This window comes from Jaculus jaculus, chromosome X (genome assembly GCF_020740685.1).
Source record: "Jaculus jaculus isolate mJacJac1 chromosome X, mJacJac1.mat.Y.cur, whole genome shotgun sequence".
In the NCBI taxonomy this organism is placed as follows: Eukaryota; Metazoa; Chordata; class Mammalia; order Rodentia; family Dipodidae; genus Jaculus; species Jaculus jaculus.
The window spans coordinates 4,282,106-4,305,312 of NC_059125.1; the positions used below are offsets into that span (position 1 = coordinate 4,282,106).

General features: G+C 39.6%; 1 protein-coding gene across 3 annotated transcripts in view; it reads right to left on the reverse strand.

Moving 5' to 3' along the window:
* The window catches only part of Cdkl5 (cyclin dependent kinase like 5), a 233,979-nt gene that overhangs the window by 131,142 nt on the left and 79,630 nt on the right, over window positions 1-23,207 (reverse strand). The gene's annotated exons all lie outside the window — the stretch shown is intronic.

Sequence of the window (23,207 nt, forward strand, 5' to 3'; positions counted from 1 at the left end):
TCTGAAAACAAAAACAAGCCAACAAAAATAAACAAATACTGTGTGTAACCAATTAGATATTTACTTTATCACAGTGATATGAAACTTATTTGTACTCTCGAATTGAACAAGTTAGTATATTGTGGATAATGAAACCTTCACTTCTTATTATCATAAAAAGGACCTATGAAATATGAAAAGTTAATAATACATACTCAGTTTTTAACATCTACAGCTTTTGAAATAGATATAAATGTCTATACACTCACATGTACACATCTGTGCCCTGCAGGGGTCTAGAAGCAGTGACGCCTCAACAACCATAAGTACAGTTAGTGCTTCAATGAAAAGACTTGTAATTCTATAAATAAATGGCTAATTTAAAGGCTAGGACACAGGCTGGACACAGTGGTTAAAGGCACTTGCTTGCAATGCCTGCTAGCCTGGGTTCAATTCCCCAGTACTCAAATGCACAAATGATGCATGCATCTGGAGTTCATTTGCAGTAGCAAAAGCCTCTGGCATTCCGTGTGTGTGTGTGTCTTTCTCAAATCAATAAAAAAAGAATTAAAGGCTAGTACAGGAAAAGTACAATATAACCCTAGGATGATGATGATGATGATGGTGATGACGATGATGATGATGATGACGGCAATGACGATGATGATTATTTTGTGGAACCTGACACTAAGGAAATGCACAAGCAATGATGGGCTTGTGTCAAATGACACGGGAGTCAGCTTAAAGTGACTCCTGGCCACATGGGTAGTATCTGGGCAGCAAAAAATAAGGATATTAATAAATTATCATCTGCAGAATAAAATAGAAACATAAATGCAGGGAGGCTGATAAAGATAAAGCTCTACCATAGTGTTTTATCTGAAGTAATAAATGTGATAGATTTATAAATTCTCCATTTATTTCAGGCAAGTATCACCAGAATGTGTTAAAACCTATAGTTGAAGGTTTGATTAGAAACAAGATATCTAGTCTCAAACTATCTACAAGATATCTATTAATTACAAAGAGAAAAACAGTATTTCATATTGAAGAATAATGCTAGACATAACAGTAATTAAGTGATCAAAGTTAATACAGTCATATAATTAAACAAATGAACATTATATGCCTCTTTATAGGATATATCACATCACTACTTCTGTAGCATTTCTACTAGAAATGTAAACCCTGAATCTAGCTGGGCCTGATGGTGCATGCATATGAATCTCAGCACTTGAAAGGTGTAAAATCAGGAGTTCAAGTCCATTCTCAGCTAAATAGTGAGTTCTAGGTCAGCCTGAGCTACAGGAGACAGGGGTGGGGTGGGGGGAACACCTGAATCTAACCACAAGAAGCAACAGACAAACTTAAGGTAAAGAACATTCATTCTACTACACTGGTCTCAATTCTTCAAAAACGTTGAATATAACAGATTAAAGAAGATTTAAGAGACATGATAAATGTAATGTATGATCCTAAATTAGATCCTAGATAAGAAAAATATTTTTTTTTTAATTTTTAAAAACTTATTGGGCTGGAGAGATGGCTTAGCAGTTAAGGTACTTGCCTGCAAAGCCAAAGACCCAGGTTCAATTGGCCAGTACCCAGGTAAGCCATATGCACAAGGTAGCACACATGTCTGGACTTTATTTGCAGTGACTGGAGGCCCTGGTGTACCTATTCTCTCTATCTACCTCTTTTTTTCTATCTCCCCCCTCAAATTAATTAATTAATTTCAAAGGTTTGTGTGTGTGTGTGTGTGTGTGTGTGTGTGTGTGTGCGCGCGCGCGCGCGCACGCACATGTGTTGGGGGTGGGGGGACGACATTCCAGAATCTCTTGCCACTGCAAGCAGAACACCAGATGCTCGTGCTATTTCTGCATCCAGCTTTACTGTGGATGGTTGGGGAGTTGTACCCATGCAGACAGGCTTTGCAAACAAGCACCTTTAACCACAGAGCTATCTAAACACTTTTTTTTTTTAACTATAAAAGACAACAGGCAAAATTTAAGTGCATATAAATTAGATAATAGTACTAATTTTGATAAGAGTACTATGGTTATAGAAAATAACACTTTGGACAGGAGAGATGGCTCCATGGTTAAAGGTGCTTGCTTGCAAAGCCTGATGGCCTGGGTTCAATTTCACAGTGCTCACATAAAGCCAGATGCATAAAATGGTACAAGACTCTGGAATTTATAGCCACTAAAGGCCCTGATGTGCCCGTACTTCTCTTTTCTCTTTCTCTCTTCCCCTCTTCCTCTCTCTCTCCTCATAAATATTTTTTTAAGAGAAAGAAATCAACACTCTAGTTTTTAAGAGACAGCACCATTTTCAGAGTTAAAGGAACATCATGTTTATAACATAAACCATTCAAATCAAAGACTTGTAGGTTTGAGGGCACACATTTTTAATCCTAGCATTTGTCCAAATGAAGAAGGATTGCCATGAGTTTGAGGCTAACTTGGACTGCAGTAAATTCTAGGTCAGCCCAGACTAGTGAGACTCTGCTTCAAAAAACTAAACAAAACAAACCTTTTATGTGTAAGGAAGAGGATGATAAAGCAAATGCAATAAAAGGGTTACATTTGGAGAATCTGGTTTAAGGTAGTAAGAAACACACAAAATTCTTTGTGCTGCTATAGTAATTCCTTTCTCTAAATGGCATACTTTCAAAGTAATTTTGTATATTTCAAAAAGCCTATCCTACTTCTACAAACAATAACAGAAGAACCAAAAGTAAGACACTGTTGGCTTAAAAGGAAGAGATGAATCTAACAAAGAAATTTTCTTTAGGGTTTATGGAATCTGAAACTTTTAAAAAATAAGAGTAACCCATGTAATGTGGACAGGAAGTGCCTGTCCAAACATGATGGTGAAAATGTAAACTTGGGAAAGATTTCTAAAAGAATATTACATTCATGATTAAATGATTTTAAGATGTTTTTGTCATGATATCTGTACGTTGCCAAAAGGAACCTGCCACAAACACTCTTAAATGTGAAGTATCAAATGAGGGCTTTATGAAAAATTAAGAACATGGGGCTAGAAAGTTGGCTCGGCAGTTAAGGTGCTTGCCTGCAAATCCTAAAGGTCAGGGTGCAATTCCCCAGTACCCATGTAAAGCCAGATACAAAAAGTGACACGTGTGTCTGGAGTTCATTTGCAGTGGCTAGAGGCTCTGGTATGCCCATTCACTCTGTCTCCGATTGCAAATAAATAAATAAAATATTTTAAAAAAATAATTAAGAAGATGACAAGGGGGTAGGGGAATGATGGCTTGACAGATAAAGGTTCCTGCTTAGAAAGCCTGGTGGCCAGGGTTCAACTCCTCTGCACTCACGTAAAGCCAAAAGGTAAAAGTGGCACATGCATCTGGTCTTCACTTGTAGCAGCAGAAGACCCTTGTATGTCCATACACACATAATTAATTAAAAGATATTTTTTAAAACACGACAAGGAATTAATTCTACTCATACTTATTATTCTTATTATTCTTATATATTAATTACCTTGTTAAAGTCTTACTATCCCAGCAATGTAAGACAAAATAAATAGACTAATAAAACACAGAAAATTAAGCCGGGCGTGGTGGCGCACGCCTTTAATCCCAGCACTCAGGAGGTAGAGGTAGGAGGATTGCCATGAGTTCAAGGCCACCCTGAGATGACAGAGTTAATTCCAGGTGAGCCTGGACCAGAGTGAGACCCTACCTCGAAAAACCAAAAAAAAAAAAAAAAAAACACAGAAAATTGAAAAGAGGGATACAATACAAAATAGAATTTGCACTTATTGCCATTTAAAATTCAAAAATATTCAAAGTTAGTCAGGAAGTAGTTGGTGCAGGCCTACAGGAGGCCAACCTGGTCAACAAGCCAAGACCCTATGTGGGGGGTGAAAAAAAAAAGCAGAGGAGGAGGAGGAGGAAAAGGAAGAAGAAAGAAAGAGGAGGAAGAAGAGAGCAGGAGGAAAGAAAGAGAAAAGAATATAATTTACAAACAAACAGAATTGTGTCCAGCCAGGTAGCTGAAGATAAACTTCAAATATGAATATCAGTTATAAGGAGCTAGAGAGATGGCTCAGTGAGTACGAGCAGTTTTCATGTAGGCATGAGGGCCTGAAGGGGCCTAAGATTGCCTGAGTTTGATTCCCCAGCTCCCACATAAAACAAGTGGGCACGGCTGGCCATGCACTCTGTAACCCCATTCCTGTGGACAGCTGAGATCATATGATCACTGGGTTTGAGAAAAAATAGCAAGGTCCACAATCAGTTTCTCAGGAAACATGCAGATCAGTGATGAACAGGGAGTGACATCTGATGAAAAGGGGGATACCTGCCATTCTCTTCTGGCCTCTGCATGCACATGCATGGGGCACATGCATGTGTGAACAATGTACATATACCACACTTCCTACACATATTATACACAGGCCCATACCAAATGAATTATATTTGTACACATCAGTAAGAAAAAAATTGTCATATTTGTTCTATTATTGGCCACATTTACAATAACAAAAAGGGTAACTAGAGTTTAATATGACAAAATATATTAAAGATCTCTATGCAAGCCTATAAAACTATTCAAAAGCATTAAAGAAGAACTAAATACATCAAATAATCCAAATTATAAAGCTAGGATGACTCAGTACTATAAAAACACCAATGCTTTCCATGTTGATCCACAGTCAATGCAATTCTTATCAACACACCAAAATTGTTTTTGAAGAATTAAGACAAGCTGGTTTAAAAATGTATATGGAAGAGCATAATTCCAAGTATAAACAATATTTTCTTCCTAAAAGAGTAAAACAGCCAGGCATGGTGGTGCATGCCTTTAATCCCAGCAGTCAGCAGGCAGAGGTAGGAGGATTGCCGAGAGTTCAAGGCCACCCTGATACTAGACCATGAATTACAGGTCAGCCTGAGCTAGAGTAAGACCCTACCTCGAAAAACCAAATAAAAAAAAAGAGCAAAACATAATGGAGGCATGGCCTAGAGAGTAGTATCTGGCAGGATGCCCTATGAAGTATATTGAGAGTACTAAGAGAGCTATGGAGATGAAGACAGGGTGGTTTGGCACCAAGGTTGATAAATCAGCCAGTGGAACACATGTGTGAGTGCTCAGAATAAATATCAATAATAATTCAATATCACTATAGCTTCTTACAGTCCTGAAGAGAGTCAAAGTAATTTTTTTGTTTAGTTTTATTTATTTATTTGAGAGTGACAGAGAAAGAGGCAGATTGGGGGGGGGGGAGAATGGGAGCACCAGGGCCTCCAGCCACTGCAAACGAACTCCAGATGCATGCACTACTTTGTGCATCTGATTTATGTGGGTCCTGGGGAATCAAGACTTGAACTGGGGTCCTTATGTTTCACAGGCAAGCGTTTAACCACTAAGTCATCTCTCCAGCCCCTCAAAGTAAGTGTTATACAGTGTGTAAGATCATGTTATTTCTCACACACAACTGTCCAAAGGCCCCAAGTCAGATTATGTCATTTCTCACTGAAATAAAAAGCACCCCCCCATAACACTGAAAGTAAAAACCAAAGTCCATCTACTCACCTTGACTACCTGTCCTCCAGTAACATCTATTGATCTCTCCCTTAGCTTGCTTTGCTCCAACTACACTAAACTTTTCACTATACTTACTCCACAAAACTACTTCCATATAATCACATTTTTAAGGGATTACCATGGCATTCAGCAAAAATGATGCTATGATTTTGCTGTTTTGTTTTTTGCTTTGAGACAGGGTCACACTCTATCGCCTAGGTTAGCCTGGGACACAATATGTAGCTCAGACTGACCTCAAACTCATGGTGATCTTACCTCAGCTTTCCAAGTGCTCATGATGTTATAATTTGAGAAAAAATAATCTATTCATTCATTAATTAAATAAGTGCTGGCATTGGGAATATGATTCAGCAGTTAAAGACAACCCAGGTTCAGTTCCCAAGTCACCCACATGAACAAAATACAAAAAGAGGCACAAGGGCTGCAGAGATTGCCCAGTGGTTAAGGCATTTTCCTGCAAAGCCTAATGACCCAGATTCAATTCCTCAATACCTATGTCAAGCCAGAGTTATAAAGTGGCATATTCATCTGGTGTTTCTTTGCAATGGCTAGGAGCCCATGTGTGCCCTCCTCCTCTCTCTTTCTCTCCTTGCAATAAACAGATAAAATATTTTTATAAAAAAAGGTACAAGCATCTAGTATTTGTTTGCAGTGGCAAGAGACCCTGCCCCCCATGTAAATAAATAATTTTTTTAAAAAAATAATAATTTCTTACTACATCCCCTGTTTTCAGGGAATGGGTAATTATGACACACAAGGCAGTACTGGACAAAACAGGCTAGGCCCTTGCCGTCATGGAAATTTTCATTTTACTGAGAGAGAAAAAAGTACAAGATTATTATCAGATGCTGATACATATGGCGAAGGAAGAAAAGAAACTGATTACTCTAACAGGGGTGGCTTTTCTAAAATTGTGACATTTGAGATTGCCATGGTGGAGGGGAGGACAGGCATATGAAGAGCCATGCCAGTCATGTTGCAGGAGCGAGAGGCTCACAGTGCTTCTGAGAGTGACTCTTCATCTTCTAAGGGTGGTTTGGAAGAACACTCAGCAAACACTGAAATATCCTCTTCTCTGCCAATTATGGTACAGCTCATTTCAAAAGAAAAGAGATAAAATTTAAAACATTCCCACCCCAAAAGTTCTGTGTTTGGGTATATGTAAAGAACATTTGGAGCTGGGAGTGGTGGCACATGCCTTTAATTCCAGCACTCAAGAGGCAGAGGTAGGAGGATCATCACCATGAGTTCCAGGCCACCCTGAGGCTACAGAGTGAATTCCAGGTCAGGCTGAGCTTGAGTGAGACCCTACCTTAAAAAAAAAAAAAAAAAAAGAACATTTGGTACCACCTAGTTTCTGAGGCAATCAAAACAAGGTAAACTGGAGGTCAGAATTTAAATATGTGAATGACTATATAACATAGGTGTCAAAAACTGCCTGCTAACTACCAGTACTCATACTGACAAAAATAATGTATGCCCAAATGGATTTTGCTGCAATTTTGTATGAATAACACTGATTAATCTCTAAAAGAAAAAAGGTATAAAAACAGACTTCAGCTTCTGGTAGAGGCAAATTATATAACTTGGATGAAATGTCCCTTTGAGGATAAATATAAATGCTAGAAAATACTTTATTTAATATTTTATTTATTTATTTATTTATTTGAGGGGGGGAAGAGGCAGATAGAGAGAAAGAATGGGCATGCCAGGGCCTCTAGCCACTGCAAATGACCTCCAGACCCATGAGACACCTTGCACATCTGGCTTTATTTGGGTACTGGGAATCAAACTTGAGTCCTTAGGCTTTGTAGGCAAGCACCTTAACTGCTAAGCCATCTCTCCATCCCTGAAAATACTTTTTGAAAACAGCTTAAAAGCTACAAATACCTAACAAGACTGTGAAGAATTACCTTGTTAAAATCAAGACGAAAGAATACATCCCTGAGAGGCCATCCAAACTAATTTATCCCTTTTGGAATGTGAAGATCCAGGGGAAGATAAAAAGTAAAAGCAAGCAGGCTGCTCAGGAAACTAAGAGATCCAGGAGCACAAGTCAAGGACAGTTCAAAAGGACAAAGATAAACCATCACTCATTTGGAACTGAAACTGCAAAGTGCTATTCCCAGGATAAGGGAAGCCAGCAATACAATGACCTTTGGCCTTGAACAGATCAGACTTGTGGCCTTACACCATGTGGGTGATCCAGATAAAAACCTCAAAATGTACCTTGGACTAAGGTGTTTCCACATTCAGACAGTTAGTGCCAATAGGCATCTTGGTAAAACAAATGAGAAAAAAAATGCTCTGGGCATTCAACCTAAGCTTCATAGTACTGCTACAGATCATTTCTCATTTACATTGCACAGCACATAAACAAAATGGCCAGAAATATGAGGTGAGATCGCAGCAACAAGAGCCAAAAGAAACAAATGAAACAGGCCATGACTCAGAAATGACTTGTAGTGTTCCAATGATCAGGCATCATCTATAATAAGATTGCAGGATTAATGTAATAAAAACCAAAGGTCAAGCATTTTGCCAGAACTGAAGGATCCACAAGATGAAAGACACATTTGAAAAACTCTTACTTAGTGCTATTTACAGAAGCATGGGTTACACCACTGAGGAGAATCTCTCCTCCCTTCCCCTCCCCAACCATTAACTGTTTATAAATCCTTCAGGGAGATGGGGGTGGCTCCCAATTTTTTTTTCTGGTTTTTTTTTTTATGATTTTCCGACTTATGGTCTCAATCTATTCCAAGCTAACCTGGAACTCACTCTTAGCCCCAGGCTGGCTGAAAACGTATGGCAATCTTCCTATTTCAGCCTCTGGAGTGCCTGGATTAAAGAGAGGCATGTGCCACCACTTGCACCATCTTTTCCTGTTTCTTAGGTTGAATGTTTAGCTAATTAATTTAAAAATATATGCCATTTAAACTATCCGTAAGTATTTAAAATTATTTTATATAAGGATTTAAAATATACTTTGCTGTCCTTGTCTCTAGTTGCACTAAGGTGAAAAATGAATTCTATAATATTTATTCTATTTATAGACTTTCTGTGTCTTAGTACATAATTGATTTTGTGAAAGTTTCAAGTCAGAAGAACACATAAACTCTAGTTGGCGGTGGGGGGGGGAGATTTGTGTGTATTGCCACTTAAGTGTTTTTCAAAATATATCTTTACTAAATTTTTTTAACTGAAAAATCAATCAGAATACTAAAATGACAGAATAGCACAAAAAGAATTCAATGAAAGACAAACATAAACATTCAGGGGAGTTTGAACATGGTTTAAAAACTACCAATTGAACTAAAGAATACTTTTTTAACCCATTTAAGCCAGATGCACAAGGTGACACATATGTACAAGATCACACATGCGCACAAGGTGGTACACGCATCTGGAGTTCAACTGCAGGGGTTAGAGGCCCTGGTGTGCCAATTCCCTCTCTCTTCCCCCCTCATAAAATAAAAGTAATATATTCCAAAAATACCCACTTGTGAATCAGAAAAAAAAAATCATTAGACCATTAAAAGTAATAAAAGCCCAAATTCATGGGAAGAAGCTAGCACAATGCTTAGGGAAAGGAACAAAGAATCTGATATGCACATATCAGAAAATATAACGAACTGAAAATGAAGTAAGAATCAAGAGGTTAAAAATGAGCCAAAAAATAAATCCAATAGAAATATAAGTAGTTTCCAGGGAGATGGCTCAGTCAGTCAAGAGCTCGCCATGCAAGCATTAGGATATGAGTTTGGGTGCAGCATCCAACAGTGAGGAGGATGAGACAGGAGGATCACTGGGTCTTATTGGCTAGCCTCATTAGTGGAGAGTGATTAAGAAAGATACCCAGGCCTGGAGAGATGGCTTAGTGGTTAAGGCACTTTCCTGCAAAGACTAAGGACCCAAATTTGATCTCTCTTCTCCAGATCCCACCTAAGCCAGACACACAAAAAGTGAGGTGAACACACAGTTGCCCATTAGGTAGCACAAGCATCTAGCGTTTGATTGCAGTGGCCGAGGCCCTGGCACACCAATTCTCTTTCTCTCCCTCTCTCTTTCTGTCTGTCTCCCTTGCTCTCTGTAAAACTAAAATACTTTTTTTTAAAAAAGAAAGATACACAACACTGGCCTAAAGGCCTCCACACACATGCACACTTATGTGTGGGAGTACATGTGCACAACTAAAAGGAAGAACAAGTACACACAGGCATGCATATCACACACAGACACACAAAAATAAAATGAAAACCTCACAGTGACTGACACTATCTTTACAAAACCTGCATAATAGAAGGGAAAGAAAATGATGACATCAAAATAGAAGAGAAACTAGTTGGAAAGAAGCGATTCAGTGGAGGGGGGATTTGAGAGGGGACAAGGAAGGATGTTGGGAGGGGATTATAATCATGGTAGATTGTCCATATTTATAGAAGTTGTCAATAAAATTTTTGAAACAACCACAAATATATAATTTATATATAAAATATATAAAGAAAAATAAATAAAATTTAAAAATATAGAGAAATCATTCACAGCAGAAATTCCTAAAATAGCAAATACATAGCAATAAAAAGAAAAAAATAATACAGGCATGTGTAAGTGGTAAATAGATTTTTAAAATGTCCAAAGAAGTGTTTATTATAACCCTGGTAGAGTGGCACACACAGCACTCTGAGGCTAAGGCAAAAAGATTAGAAGTTGAAAGCCAACCTGAGCTATGTAGTAAGGCACTACTTCAAAAAAATAAGAAAAAGAAAAAGAAATAAAAAACATGTTTGGCTACAATGTAGCTCAGTTGGCAAAATGTCCAAAGTTCAATCATTAATACCTCATAAAACTGGGCATGTTGGCTCACACCTGTAATCCCAGCACTCAATAGGATTGGAAGTTCAAGGTTATTCTTGGCTACATAGCAAGTTTCAAGGCTACGTTGGGATTCATGAGACCTTATCTCAAAAAAAAATACAACTATATTGCTACAAAACTCAGGATATTGATTACCTTGAGATAGCAGAAAGATTGTGAAGGAAATACTTAGATGGGCTTCATCAAATATTTGTTTCTTGTTCACTTAATGAATTATAATTATTCATTAGTGTATATTTACATTCTATGAATTTCTACATTGTTATATTCAACGAGATGTTAAGAATTCACAATGATTCTGATAATGACAGCATATACATACAGTTCCTTGGTTATTTACATGTAGGTAAGAGATCTTTTTTTTTATTAAAAACAAAGCATTTTCCAGGTATGGTGGGGGACATCTTTAATCCCAGCACTCAGGAGGCAGAGGTAGAAGAATCAAATACATGTGCGCGCACGCGCGCGCACACACACACACACACACACACACACACACACACAGAATAAATAAATCTGTACTTTTTTTAAAAAAAGAGACAGGGGCTGGGGAGATGGCTTAATGGTACACTTTCCTACAAAGCCAAAGGACCCAGGTCCAATTCCCAAGGACTTTTGTAAGCCAGATACACAAGGTGGTACATGTGTCTGGAGTTCATTTGTAGTGGCTGGAGGCCCTGGAGTGTCCATTCTCTTTCTCTCTTTCTATGTGCTCCCCCCCTCAAATAAATTAATTTTTTTTGTTTTGTTCTTTTGAGGTAGGGTCTCACTGTAGCCCAGGCTGACCTGGAATTCACTCTGTAGTCCCAGGGTGGCCTTGAACTCATGGTGATCCTCCTACTTCTGCCTCCTGAGTGCTAGGATTAAAGGTGTGCGCCACCACGCCCAGCTAAAAAAAAATTTTAAATCTTTTTTATTTTAAAGAGACAGATTAAATCTCAGTAGTAACTGGACAATGATGAGTCCTCAATGGTTATTTGTTCATGCTCTTATTGATCATATTTGTCAGAGATCTCCAGTGGGCTAGTCAAGGCTGTGGAGTCTTCTGGATAGGGCAGTGATAACACTGCTCATGAAGCTAAGAAAACATGGGTATTGAACAAATAAATGTGATCATTTCATACAGTAATGGCTATTATAAAGAAAATGAAAGTTATGGAAAATGGGAGGAGATGATCCTTTAGATAGGTGGTCTGAGAATAGCCTGTCTGAGAAAGGAATAGGTCAGAGAAACCTAACCTCTTCCATGTAAGGAAGCAAGCCATGAGCACAGCACAGTGAGAAGAGCATTCACTGCAATACAAAGAGTCTCAGAGAGCTAATACGTGGAAAGAACAGAGAAGGACTGTATTGCTGAAGCAGAGCAGACAGGGAGGAGATCAGCAGGTGGCAGGAAGGGATGTTTGTAAACATTTTGTCCTGATAGAAAGGAGTCTTGTACTGAACTACACGTACTCTACAGTATTTTATAAAGATTTTAGATTACTAATCATTACCTTTATAAACAAATAAATAAATGCAGTTTGAAATGGATTTGTCTCACAGTAAGAAACACACGTAGACTTAAACTTGTCTTTGCACTGGCAAGTAAGCAGGTACCCATAAGAACTGACAGAATGAGAAGGCTTGTAATTTATTTCATATTATAAGCACTGAATTTAAGAGGTGCCTGGGCCTTGAATGTTTCCTTTGTTGAAAAATTATAATCTTCATCTCAACAGATCTTTTCTTCTTCTCAGAGAGAATACAAAATCAGTTGAATCATGAGTTTTCTTTTGCTTTGTGGCATTGTTTTACATATACAAATGAGAGAACCATTTTGTCTCTGAAAATTTTGTCAGAGGAATAAATCTGGTACATGACTAAATTTGTTATAATACGTAACTTAAATGATTTGAAAGCATTTCAAAACTAAGGATTCATGTATCAAAGGAAACCACTTCTATGGGCAATGCAACCTTGAGAAAAACAACCTATTTTCCCTTTTCTAGAGGTAGCTCTACTGAGTGGGAGGAGAGGGTGCATTCCTACTTAGTTTTCTTCCTAGATAGGCTCATCTGACCCTTAATTCAACTTTGATTTTGCTTTATTCTCCCAATAGCAAAATATAATCTGATTTTATCAATCCACCCTTAACATTTGCATTTCTATAATTAAATCAAATAGATACTTGACTATTTTGGTTTGATTCAGGTATCCCCATAAGCTTCATAAACTTAGGTGTTCTGAATGCTAGGTTCCTAGTTGATAGAGATTTGGGGATTAACGCTTCCTGGAGGCAGTGTATTGTTGGGGGAGGATTTATGGTTTTGATAGCCAGTGTCCCCTTGCCAGTGTTTGGCACACTGTCCTGTTGCTGTTGTCCACCTGATGTTGGCCAGGGGGTGATGTCCACCCTCTGCTCATGCCATTGTTTTCCCTGTCATCATGGAGCTCTCCCTCAAGTCTGTAATTTCAAACTAACCATCACTGGCCTTGCCTTGATTTCTATAATCTTTGCTACCTTTCCCCAGCACTGATAATCCTAATAAACTCCCAGTCCTTCCCAAGAATCTGAGGTCCTTAGGGTACAGATTTTAAAAACAGTAAAATGAAGCAGGAGAAATTCACAGTTAATACTAATATTATACCATTTAAAATATCTTATTGGATGCCAGGCATGATGGCACACACACTTTAATCCCAGCACTCGGGATGCAGAAGTAGGAGGATCACCATGAGTTCAAGGCCACCCTGAGACTATAGAGTGAATTACAGGTCAGCTTGGACTAGAGTGAAACCCTATTTAAAAAGAAAATATCTTATTGGTTTAAAAGGCACCTGCAAGCTGGGTGTGGTGGCATGCGCCCTTAATCCCAGCACTCGGGAGGCAGAGATAGGAGGATCACCATGAGTTCAAAGCCACTCTGAAACTACATAATGAATTTCAGGTCAGTAGAGTGAGACCCTACCTTGAACCCCCACCCCCCAAAAAAAGGCACCTGCATGAAAAATCAAGGATTTAACTTTACCATATTAAACTAAAACTAGGTTCTGAGTCCCAAATTCTAAGTAACTGAATTTAAAATAAACTTAAGAGCTGGGTGTGGTGGCGCACGCCTTTAATCCCAGCACTTGGGAGGCAGAGGTAGGAGGATCGCCGTGAGTTCAAGGCTACCCTGGGACTACAAAGTAAATTCCAGGTCAGCCTGGGACTAGAGTGAGACCCTACCTCAAAAAAACAATAAATAAATAAATAAAATAAAATAAACTTAAAAGGTCTAGAGAGATGGCTCCGTAGTTAAGTGCACTTCCTGCACAAGTATGAGGGCCGGAGACTATCAGAGTTTGAATCCTCAGATCGTACATAAACAGCTAGTGTATGTAGGGGACCAGTGACCAGAGAATTATCAGGGCCACAAGCTTGGGATCAGTAAAGAGACTCTGGCTAAACACAAAGACCTGGCAGAAGAGTGATGGAGTGAGACACCCAAAATTCCACTCTGGCCACTGTAAACCTATGGGACTCCATAACACACACACACACACACACAGCAAAAAAAAAATTAAAAAAAATAAAAAAAAACAAGTGAAATGACAACAATAAAATTTAAAAGTTGTGGACCTTCTAGATTTTGGTATTCTGATATGAAGCAAAAAATATAATCCAAGTTACTTTCCTCTACTCCAAGATAAACAACTGCCAGGTGATCAAGGATGGAAGGAAATGAATACCAAGAGTCTGTAAGTGAATTCAAGACCACTGTCTTAAACAGATTTCATGCTGGAAATGCTTTAAGATGAAATTTCAAGATACTTAATAATTTTGGAAAAGCTACAGGGAAAAGAAGATGAGAACCAAGATTGGCCAAGAGAAAATATACCATACTTCTCGGAAAGAGTAAAACAGTATGTTCTATAAATTCTATACCCAAGAATTTATGTAGTTAAGCTATTAAATCATTTAAAAGCTAATCAGGGGGGGCTAGAGAGATGGCTTAGCGGTTAAGCGCTTGCCTGTGAAGCCTAAGGACCCTGGTTAGAGGCTGGATTCCCCAGGACCCACGTTAGCCAGATGCACAAGGGGACGCACGTGTCTGGAATTCGTTTGCAGTGGCTGGAAGCCCTGGCGTGCCCATTGTCTCTCTTTCTCTCTCCCTCTCCCTCTCCCTCTCCCTCTCCCTCTCCCTCTCCCTCTTTCTCTCTCTGTCGCTCTCAAATAAATAAATAAAAATAAACCAAAAAATATTTTTTAAAAAAAGCTAATCAGAAAGACAAATGCCACATGTAGTCTCTTAGCAGTGGTTCATAACTGGGATCAATTGGAGGTGATTACAAATGATGGTAAGCAACAGGAATATAGACATAAAACTAGAATGAGACCAGGAGAGAGAAGAAATAAGGAGAGATGAAAGGAGGAGTTGTCTAACAGGTTAGGGGAGAGACATAACAATGGAGGTGGGAGAGAGCTTATCTGGGTAGGGAATAGGCAGTAGGGAGGGTAGAGAGAGAACTGCACAAAAGTTGAGACATGAATCAATTCCATAGAAACTCTCTTTCTGGCTAGCATTCTACAATCAGTATAACCACCAATAAAGGGGAAGGGGGGACAGTACAGACAGAAGGTGGAAAAAACTTAACTTGCAAACCATGGACTCTGGCTGGCTAATCCTCAGGCCCGAAATTGGGTTGCTCCCCACAGTGAGGTGTTGGCCAGGGCTACCCATGAGGTCTCCAGTGTAGGTTATTGCCAAAACACTTGATTAGTGCTGAAAGGTAAGACCCTATTGCTGAAGACACCACTGGTTGTGGTCATAGGTCACTGGAACATCATGCTGGAACCAAAATGGAAACTAGCTCTGGTCTGCTAGCACTCACAGAGCTGGAAAGCCCTATGGAAGCCACAGGAGGAAAACGGTCACCAATAGCATGAAAAAGCAGGAGAACCTACACACTACAAAATCAACCAGCTGGTCAAAAAGTACACACTTATACAATAGTGGCAGGCAACCTCTGTGGTTAACCAAATATTCTCTGATTGGCCTGCTCAGTGTGAAAGAACTCATACCTGGAACTAGAAACCAAGTCAGAATCCCATCGTCAGAAAACTCATACACTTCAGAGAGAAGCCCCCAGCTGCTCTCTGGTGAAGAAGAGTGGACTTGCATGGCAAAGGGAAAAAAAAAAAAAAACTCTCATATTTGCATACTCACCTTTAACTCAAGCTGCTCTCACTCTTGTTTGGAGAATCTGCTTTATTTTACAGATGACAGAAAAAACGGAGAACCAAAATCCATTGATAAGACAAAAAGGTAGCCGACTGTCCACATGAGATGTGCTACCCCTACCATATCTGCTAGGGCCCAAGAGAAATTGCAGGGGAAATGATGACATTACCACTGTTCTTAACACTGTTTGCATGAAAAAATGCTTTAATAACATTAGCTACTACTGAATGGCAAATCAAAACTATGGTGAGCTAGCCTGACAACCTGCCCCAGGTTGATGGTAACAAACATGATGATCAATCAAAACCTATCAAAACAGAAATCCAGAGTCTATAGAGAACTCAACACTAAATCAGACTGCCAACAGGCCTGTCATTGCTCAGGGAACATAGTGGAAGAGGGGATCAGAAATATTATAAGAGCCGTAGTGTGGGTAGGAATATCCTGAGGCACGGTCCCCAGCTACCCCTCAGGGACTGATTGTGGCCTGAATAACCCAACAGTGAACACCATAACCCTACTGAGGAACACCTCCAGGGTAACAGGAGCTGGGACAAGGGGATAAAAGAGAATAATTTGTTATAATTAATATAAAAGAAAGCTAATCATATGCCAGGTATTATAATAGAGCCTGGAGACAAAAGACAGTAAAGAAAATAGTTAACAATCCTTATCTTAGACTGGGAAGATGGCTTAGCAGTTAAAAGCACTTGCCTTCAAATTATGCCAGCCCTGGTTCCATTTCCCAGAACCCACATAAAACCAGATACACAAAGCAGCACATGTGTCTGGAGTTCATTTGCAGTGGTCAGAGGCCCTGGCATAGCCATTCTCATTTGCTCTGTCTCTCTCACACACACCCTCAAATAAATAAATAAATAGAATCCTTATAGAGATGACTCAAAGAATCATACAATGAATATAAAACAGCCAATACTAATGTAAGAAATAGATATAAGATGTTAGGAGAACTTGTGACAATGAAGGAGGGCTGGCTCTTTCATGCAAAGCAATGAGTTAGTTGTAAGATAATTAGGCATAAATGAAGGGAGGAGGAGAGGTGCTACAAGAGAGGATGATTTACCAAAGTCCCAGGTTAGGAGGAAGCTGGAAAACATCACAGTCCCAAAAGGATGCAAGAGCTGGGTTAGAGTACTAAGTAAGCTAGAGAAACAGCAAGTTAGACTATTTTAAACGGCGTATTTTTTATCATGAGACATAAGGAGCCACTGGCCAGGTTCTGAACAACAATGAGAAAGGTAGGACAGGGGTGGTATGACAATGTGATGGCTCATATTTTGAAATGATTATAAAAGCTACAGGATAAAAAATTACTCAGGGGCTAGAAGGAGAGGTTCTGGGCTGGGAAGCTGGCTCAGTGGACAAGGTGAGTTCAAATTCCCCAGACCCCATGCAAAAAGCCAGTAATAGTGGTTTCTGTAATCCCAGAGCAACAATGGCAAGATGGGAGGCAAAGACAAGAGAATTTCCCAGAAGCTCACAAACCAGCTAGCCTAGTGAACAACAAGACTATGAGACCCTGCCTCAAAGAAGGTGGAGGGCAAGGACTGAAATCCAAAACATGTCTTCTGACCTCAATATGTGCATGGTGGCATGCATGTACCCACGCTGACATCCATGAACATGTGCATACACACATATACCAAAAAGAAGAAAAAAGTTAAATTTTGATTCAAGAGAAGCCTTCATAGCTACTGTTGCAGTCAGGTTTGCATTGCTGGAAGAACTATCCAACTAAGAGCAGCTTGAGGGGAAAAAGGAGGTTTATTTTGGCTTACAGGCTTGTGGGGGGAGCTCCATGATAGCAGGGAAAATGATGGCATGAGCAGAGGATGGACATTACTCCCTTTCCAACATAAGGTAGACAATAGGCACAGGAGTGTGTGCCAAACTGTGGCAAGGAGACACTGGCTATAACACCCATAAGCCCAACCCCAACAATACACTGCCTCCAGGAGGCATTAATTCCCAACTCACCATCAGCTGGGAACATAGCATTCAGAACACCTAAGTTAATGAGGGCACCTGAATCAAACCACCACATTCCAGCCCTGGCCCACATAAACTTATATCTGTACATGATGAAAAATGCAATGCATTCATCCAACTTTAAAAGTCCCCATAGTTTTTATCAATCCCAATAATGTTCATACATCACCATAGTCCAGGATCTTTCAACTGAGCCATAATACCAGAAATCCCCCCCCCAAAAAAAATAAACCATAATGGCACAAAATAAACATTCACACTGCAAAAGATGGCATTGGGCATAGCAAAGAAATAATCAGCCAACGGGCTGGAGAGATGGCTTAGTGGTTAAGCGCTTGCCTGTGAAGCCTAAGGACCCCGGTTCGAGGCTCGGTTCCCCAGGTCCCATGTTTGCCAGATGCACAAGGGGGCACACACGTCTAGAGTTCGTTTGCAGAGGCTGGAAGCCCTGGCGCGCCCATTCTCTCTCTCTCCCTCTATCTGTCTTTCTCTCTGTGTCTGTCGCTCTCAAATAAATAAATTAAAAAAATTTAAAAAAAAAGAAATAATCAGCCAATACAAGATTTAAAACAACCAGGGCAAAGTCAAACTCTATACCTTCAAGTACAACATTAGTTAGTGACAAATCTCCAAGTTGTATAATTCCAACCAGCAGCAAGTCTCTGGAGTTCCAATTCCACCCCTCCAGCTAAGCTACTCACAGTCCTGGAAAACTTCATCCAGGACTGGCAGCTCTCCTTGGCAGCCATCTTGTGGTCCCTGCATCTCCACTGTGTCCCAACTACAACCCACAGTTCATCCTCATGGCTTCATCAGGTCTCCATGCAGGCATCCAGCAAACCTGCTTCACACTGCCCATAGCCATTTCCAAAACACAAGGCCTCATTGCAAACACAATGATGCTCTCTTTCCTGCATTTCTTATATTCCACAATACCAGGTAGGGTGCCAATTTGTTAGTCCAGGGGGGAATAAATCAGACTTTGAAGAACAAGACACTCCTTGAGCACTCAGGCCCTTCAAAAGACTCCGCATTCTTCCTGTTGCCCCAGTGCAGGTCAACTGGCCCCATCTCAATGGTTGTAATCTCTCAATTGCAGGTGAATGGTAGCAAGGTAGGCCCAAAGATTTCATTTTTTCTATGCCTTTTTCTATGCCATATACCTCTTCTCACATCACCCCATTTCTACACAATGCAAACCCTGCACAACTTCTCAGGACATGGCCATAACAGCAAGCCTCTCACATAAACTGCTTCTATCCCAGTCCACCCAAAGCTCCTTTTCACCCTTTTATAAGCCAAACCTCACAGTCCATACTCCTTACTGCATTCAGGTCTTGTAACTCTGTCCAGATGAATCCATCAAGCTGTACTTACAGCACTACAAGGTGCCTCTTAGGCCAAGGTTTCAAATCTTTCCACATTCTTCTTGAAAATCAGCTTCAAAAGGCCAAGGCCACACAGTCAAGTGTCTAGCAGCAACACCACTCTTGGTACCAACTATTACTGTTGCAGTCAGGTTCACACTGCTGGAAGAAATAACCCAACCAAGAGCAGCTTGTGGGAAAAAAAGAGGTTTATTTTGGCTTACAGGCTTGTGGGGGGAGCTCCATGATGGCAGGGAAAAATGATGGCATGAGCAGAGGGTGGACATCACCCCCTGACCAACATAATGTGGACAACAGCTACAGAAGAGTGTGCCAAAATCTCCATCAGCTGGAAACCTAGCATGAAGAACACCTAAGTTTATGTGGGACACCTGAATCAAACTATCACAGCCACCAAGGTAGAATATAAATCAAAGATGGATAAAGATGGTAGACATGAAAAACATGGACAAATATAGGCTATGTGTGGAGGGGAAGTCAATACCAATGGAAATGCATTAGAGACTGGTAGTGTTTTAGTCAGGTTCACATTGTTGGAAAAAAGAGGTTTATTTTGGCTTACAGGCTTGAGGGGGAAGCTCCAAGATGGCAGGGAAAATGATGACATGAGCAGAGGATGGACATCACCCCCTGGACAACATAAGGTAGACAATAGTAACAGGACAGTGTGCCAAACACTGACAAGGAGAAACTGGCTACAACACCCACAAGCCTGTCCCCAACAATACACTGCCTCCAGAAGGCATCAATTCTCAAATTTCCATCAGCTGGAAACCTAGCATTCAGAACACCTAAGTTTGTGGGGAACTCCTGAATCAAACCACCACAGGTAGTAAGGAAAAAATAAGAGCAAAAATAACTTCTTGGCATCTTGGCTATGAGTGGAGACATGAGAGTTTCTGGTTTTTGACTTGAGGGACACTTAGAAGAACCGCAGATTAAGGGAAGAGAGGAAATCCCAGATTCCATTTTCTCTTGTTCCACTTGAGATTAGGTATCTCCCTAAAATCAAATGGGCAAAAATCAAGAGGAAAATAGAAATGTAAACCTGAGGGGAAAAGTCTGAAATTATGTCACACAAAGACAATATCCTAACAAAAAGCTGCTAGTGTACAATTAAGGGTGAAGAAACCCACTTTTTAAAATGAACAGTGATATGAATAGTCATAGAAAATGGTATATAAGAGGTTGTTCAACATATAAAGTTGTTCAACTTTACATATAATAAAATAAAATTATTATAGACATAAAAGCAGTTGGGGAGATAGTTATGTTGCTAAAGTTCTTGCAAGCATGGGGACGTGAGCCCCAGAACTCACATAAAATTCCCAGGTGTGGTGGTTCACACTTGTAATCCTAGTTTAGGGAGGCAGAGAAAGAAGGAGCCCTGAGGCTTGCTGGCCAGCCAGTCTATAGGACTTGGCCAAACCAAGGCCAACAGAGACCCGTTCTCAAAACTCAAAAAGTGGATAGTGTTCACGTAAGTGACACCTGAGGCTGTCATCTTGCCTCCATACATATTAAAAAAAAAAAAAAACCTCTGTGCTGAGATAAGATTTTTCAGAGCAAAGACCAAAAACAAAGACATATTGTTTAGAACCTGAGGGAATTAAGCTTGCTAATACAATGCTAGTGGGAATGTATACTGACATAATTTCTTTTTTGATTTTTAGAGGTAGGGTCTCACTCTAGTCTAGGCTGACCTGAAATTCGTTATGTACTCTCAGGGTGGCCTTGAACTCACAGCAATCCTCCTACCTCTGCCTCCCAAGTGCTGGGATTAAAGGTGTTTGCCACCACCCCCAGCTCTTGATACAATTTTTTGGGTTTTGGAAACCAACTTGACAATAACTTTTTTTTCAATAATTTATTAATTTTTAGGCATAAAGAAAAGCCACAAGACAGATAGACACACACAGAGTGAGAGAGAGAGAGAGAGAGAGAGAGAGAGAGAGAGAGAGAGAGAGAGAGAGAGAGAGAAAAGGGGCATGCCAGGACCTCTAGCCACTACAAATGAACTCCAGATGCACACACTCATGTACCCATGTAAAGCCAGATGCACACAGTGGTGTGTGCATCTGGCTTTATATGGGTACTGGGGGCTTGAAGCCAAGGAATTAGGCTTTGCAGGCAAGTGCCTTAACCACCTAACCATTTCTCCAGCCCACTATCTTTCAAAACTAAAGACAAACATATTCTCACAGAGAAGTAACATTTCTTGGAATCTATTCTCAGAACACACAAAGGTACGCATACATTATGCACTGTGTCACTGTTTACAAAAACCAAGAGAATGGGGGCTAGGGACATAACTCAGAAGTACTTGACTTAACATGTTTGGAGGCTCTGAGTTCCATTCCCAGTACTGCCATGCCTCCAAAAACATAAAATTATGTAAGCAGTCTGAATATATCTCACATGGGTCTGGTTAAACAAATTATGGTACATCCATTCAATTAAGTGACAGGCACAAATGAAATTACATGTGCATGATAATAAAACACTGGACGAATTTGATTTCCAATAAATTTAAATCATACTTAAAGCGCTATTCTAATTAAATGACACTTATATTTTAAATACCGTAATTCTACTACATATACTAAGATTATATTAAGGGTGGAAGGGGAGCTGAGGAGATGGTTCAACAGTTAAAGAATTACAAACTTGAATGCTATTTTAAGCTTTTATTTGCAGAGAAAAAGAAAGGAAATATATGAATGAATGAATGTACAAATGAATATGGACAGGTGTGCCAAGACCTCTTGGCACTGCAAATGAACTCCAGATGCATGTTCCACTCTGTGTATCTGGCTTTATGTGAGTATTTGGAACATGGCCTTTAATTGCCTGCCATCTAGATTCAAGAGGCCCTGGCGCATCTCTCCATATTCATTCATTCATTCTCTCACTCTCTAAAACTATTTTTAATCAAAAAATAAAATAAAAGGTGAGGTGTATCAGTTACTTTATTGTTGCTGGGACAAAATGCCCAATGAGAAACAGCTTAAGGAAGGAAAGGGCTTATTTCAATTCACAGTTCGTACGGTAGAGTAAGTATACCATGGCAGGAAAAGCCATGGCAAGAACAGGAAGCAGGTTCACACCATCATCTCAGCAAAGAGGAAGCAGAGAAAAAAAAAAAAAAAACAGGACTCAATAACCACCCTTCTGTGACAAACTTCCTCTAGTAAGGCTGGTCTACCTCCTAAAAGTTCCACAACCTTCCCTAACAGAGCCGCCAATTGTGGATAAAATACTCAAACACATGAGTTATGGGGAACATTTTACATTCAAACCACCAAAGGGAAGTTACTGCTGATTTTAAAGCTTTGAAAATTCACTAACTGGTAAGCATGAAAGTACACAGTAGAAGTTATTGGTCCTGAAGACATCACCCGATTTCAAACACTATCAATGACACAGAAAACTCCAAAAGGCTGTTTCTAGGCTAAATTAGCTTTCAGGCTAATTAACATACTGACATTCTCATTTAATCTCCAGACTCTTGGTCCTTGTAGTGATAGACTGGAAATTAAACAAGACATCAGGGAACTTAGGTTTTTCTCACTAAGACAAATTATCAGATTTATGGTTGACCTCGACAACTTTTGTCCTCCAAGTTAAAAATATAAGATTCCTCTAGTGGATGATCTCTGAGGTTCCTTCTAGATTTTAAGCCCTACAAATTCACTTTTCAGCATTTGGAACACTTGAAATTGAAAATGACTGCCAAAATTCTCATCTAACAAATGTCAGTTATTAAGGGAACAATATGGAATATATATATAGCTTAGCTTACCCTCACTCTTTTCATGACAGTTCTAAACTACTTACCAAGGTAAATTTGCAGAGCAATTGAATATAATCATTTTAGAGCAAGGGAAGAAATGGAATGATGTCCTTTCAGAATGTTTTACAAAAATAGTTAAATCAGAATAAAAGGAATACTGCTGGCCAAGAAGCCAGTGATTAAGCTACTCGTGTGAGGGTCATTTATGTTAAAGAGAAAACACAAATGATAATAACGACTAGACAGCAGCAACTTTGCAAGGCATGGAGAGAAAATCTGGAATATTTTCAAAATGGACTGGAAGAAAGCTATTTTTATTTAAAGATATTTGTGTCTAATTTAAAATATAGAAAAAATCAAGTGAAAAAAT